Genomic DNA, 4,178 nt, shown 5'->3' with positions numbered 1-4,178 from the left:
TTAGATGGAGGTCCTGCATTCTGGCTAGGAACCTATGTGAGCGGTCAGACCTGGCTGACTGCTCTTTCCAGCCGATGTCTGGAAAGTTCAGGTCACCCATGATGACCATGTCCTTTGACCTAACTATGTCCATGAGCTGACTTAAGAATTCCTGGTCTAGCTCTTCCCTTTGGTTGGGAGGTCTGTAGTAGACCCCCACCGTTAAGTCTCTATCCCCTTAGCTGCCTTGTATTCTAACCCAGAGCACTTCCGGGCAGCTCTCCTCTGACTCTGTGCTACTGGATGACAATGTGTATTCCTCCTTAATGTAGAGCGCCACACCCCCACCTTTCTTCCCTGTCCTGTCCCTCCTGTACAGCCTATAGCCTTTGATATTCACCACCCAGTCATGCGTTGGATCCCACCACATTTCAGTGAGCCCCACTATGTCCGGGTTGGGGTCAGCTAGGTCCTTTGAAAGTTCACTAAAATAAGCAAGTTTGACTCTCTGTTCATAGTAGATCTATTTATATATAAACATGGGACTTAAATTTCAAGCTGTTCAATCCAGCCCTTAACACTAGCATTAAATTCTCTTCTGGCTCCCATCCCAATGCTCATATTTTAACAAACTTTTGTGAACTGAATGTCTAACATCCAAAGGATCCATTCAAAGTATGACTCTGGATCGATTACACAGTGAAAATCACTCTCAGATCTCTTTGAGAAAGTGATGCCAATAAAGTCCTTAGTCTGAATTGTATAGCCACATGCTCCCTCTGGGGCTAGCTACCATGCAATTCCTTAATAGTCGGGGTTAGAATCACTTGTAGGTGAGTTTAAATACTGTAGTGTTTGAATTAGATTTTTTAAATCTTTCATACCAAATTCATGCCAGGTTCTATTTAAGATCCCAATCTAATCTCTGCTGGAAGAAAAGATGCAAGGTTGCAAGCAGGTAAAACATAGACACAATGATTGAACTCCCTTATCCTACCAACATCAATCTCCTTTCTGGCATATAATGGAAACCTAAGACCTTTCTTTCTTTCTTTTAAGTTAGATCTACACAGTAGCTGCTGTAAAGCATTAGACTGGAATACAAATTCTGTGTAAAAGATGAACGGGGAATAATGTATTTTAAAAAGCATCTTAGTGGGTCCTAAGTTAAAAACCTCAGTGTAAATTCCTTGCAAGTAATGCGTTCTTAATTATTCATTTTACTTGGCACCAGTTAAAGAGCCAAGACACGGCTTCTGTCTCTTTATATTTAGTCTATTATTGTTTGAAAAAGGCCAGGGGGAGGCCAGAGTAGTGCAGAATGATATTCACTCTTTAGACTGGGGGTGGGGGCATAATATATATTACACACACACACACACACACATAACAGCCAGAGAAAAGGAGAATATAATCACCAGCAGCTGAGAGACAATGACATTTTTATAGACCTCCTGGCAAATCTGTAGTGTGAGAGAGTCTGACAGGTATTTGGCTTTGCTTCCTGTGCTTTCAACCACATTCCTCTGCACATTTGCTGCTGGGAACTTAGGAGAGGATAGAGCCGACAGGACTGTCTCTCGCTTCCTCACGGAAACCACCTCACAATGGCCAAACAGCAGCTATCTACTTTGATTGAGTCTTTTTTTTTTTTTCAGATGTGTACCACATTGGAAGACAAGACTGACGTAAAAGACTAGGATTATCTTTGCTGTAGGCGTGGGCTCTTCTGCTAACATACCTTAAAGCTGACATGCGATGTTCATATGTATGAACTTCAAAAAGCCAGTTAACATAAACGTGGGCAGACCTGTCTGGATTAGGAGGCTGTAACGAAGGAAGCATTACAGATCTTGTTTGGACAAAACAAGAACAGCTCAGTGTATCATCTGGGTTTGTTTTTTGGGTTTTGTTTTTTGTTTTGTTTTTTTTTAGATCAAACCACCCTGGAAACATACAGTATCAATACGAAGGGTCAGACTTTCTCCTTTAACAGAAGGCTCTTCTGTTCACAAATTGACTCAGATTGCCCAATACTGAGTAGTGTGGTTTCATTACTTTCAGAACTGCTTCCTGCAAGTCTCAGTCTGTTATTGAGTCCCCATATGGTATCAGGATGTCTGTCAGAGAAGCTAAGACCTAACTGGGTCTGGTTGTTTTCTGTAATCACTTGGGCTGCAACCCAGAAAAGCACTTAGCCATGTGTTTACCTTTAAACAGGTGAATGGTCCTATTGACTTCAGAAGACTCAAAAGTAAGCCTGAGCCTTGCCAAACAGGGCCTTGGACAAGAGAAGGGAATGGAGAATACTGCTGAGCAGGGATTTCTCAGTAAAAAGGTTGGGTTTGGAGGTTGTTGTTTTTTTTGTTTTGAAACAGGAGTTTTTTGTGAAAACATACTGGTTTTGCCAAACCCACCATCAGGAAGTGTCCTTGGGTCCAAGATGGAATTTCTACTCAAAATGAAGGAAACATGTTCAATCCCAGAACTGGCAGGAACTCGGAGGTATCGTTTCTGCATGTGGAAGGTCGGAGTTCAAGTCTTACTCAGACTATAGTCTTAAACCTGTATCACCTATATCCTAGCTAAATATGTACTATGCTTGGCTGTGGAGTAAGCATCTTTCACCATGATTTTCATTTTGAATTAGAACTTTGCTTCAGGTTTATTCATACTGGGGAGTAGCTTGGGTACCTTGGTCAAACCTGCCCTAATTATGTAAAAACAACATCAAATTGGGCAAATTTTGGCTGATTTCAGTTTCAAGGCAACAATTTTGTTCAGCTCTAGACAGAGCTTTCAGTGTAGCTCTCACAGTTTTCTCCAGACAGCTTAGCACTGGTCCTATTTTGCATAGCCAGTGCATGGGAGGTCCAAGGTGCTTAGTATTCACACTTAATATTCAGCATTTGAAGTGTTCTCCTGACAGCTCTATTATTAATTGAGAAATCAAAGAAGATATGGAAGCAACACCATTGTGCCAAGAGACTAGAGTGTTTTGCAGAAGGTACTGGAGTACAAACATGGTGGGGTATATAGATAGTCTGACTCTTTGGGGAGACTCCAGGACAAAGTGTTTGATCCCTTTCATAAGATAAATGGGGTGGTGGTAAAAAAAAGGTAAACAAAATAGTCCCAATGTGGTGTACTCTATTGGAGTAGGGAGTTACACTCCACTGTTCCTGTTAGCCAAGTACATAGCATAAATCACAGACTCCTTGCAATCCTCCCCCACTGCTCCCAGTGCACCACCCTCCTTTTGCCTTCTGTGTCATGGGCTCCCTGCGGTACTTCCCATTTCCTCCCCCATCCTCAGACCTCTTTCTCCATGTTTCTTTTTTCTTCCCTATTGAACCCCCTTCTCTTCCTCTTCTGTTGTTCATAGCAAATGACTTGAACAAAATGGAAATGTTCATGAAAGCACTTCAGTTTTCATGTCCTGCTTTTCCTTCCTTTCGCTCTCTGTACAGTTGCTCTTGAATTTCCCAAGTTAACACTGCCCCTGAGCTGTCACAGGTAAGCTATGTTGTTGAACGAGTGGAAGGGGGAGAGCGCATCCATGCCACTGTACTCCTCTACATCTGCCCCGATGTAACCTGATGCTCAGGCAAGTGTCCTTGGTTGCAATCCCTGCTCTGAGCAAGGCCCTGAGTGGATCTGAAGTTAAGTGTCCACAATCTACTTGACTCTTATGACTGTCAGGCATCTAACTTTATTTTTTTTTTCAGCCAAAACTACTCAGAAAGCTCAACCTAAATTTGGAATCATTTTGAGTTGACCAAAACTAGATTTGAAATGCATATGGTAAATTAGTTACCAAAAATAATTGCTCAACTCTACTTTCCACCTTGCTCAAGCACAGATTCACTTGTAGCTAACATGGACTCCATGGAATGGCAGCAGCTCTGCACCTTACCAGAATGCTAATTAAAACTGAGAGATTAATTAAAACTCCTCCTCCTCTCCCCTTGCCCCTCATCCCTGCCCCATACCCTGACTTTGTTGACTGATACTTTAGTATTAGGAGCGTGCTCTTAACTGAAGAGCCTGTACTAGGAAATGTGTTTCTAGGGGTCATTTTGCTTGTGAAGCAGCCACCTGAACTTCATTTTTAAATGGTCTCTCCAATTTCCATCATCCACAATAAGGGTATCCTTTTTTAAAAGGTGCTATTTCTGCAACGTTGAAGTATTCTGGAG

The sequence above is a fragment of the Crocodylus porosus genome, unplaced genomic scaffold (assembly GCF_001723895.1).
Source record: "Crocodylus porosus isolate Cpor-Errol unplaced genomic scaffold, CroPor_comp1, whole genome shotgun sequence".
Taxonomy (NCBI): Eukaryota; Metazoa; Chordata; order Crocodylia; family Crocodylidae; genus Crocodylus; species Crocodylus porosus.
This window is presented reverse-complemented; position numbering follows the sequence as displayed.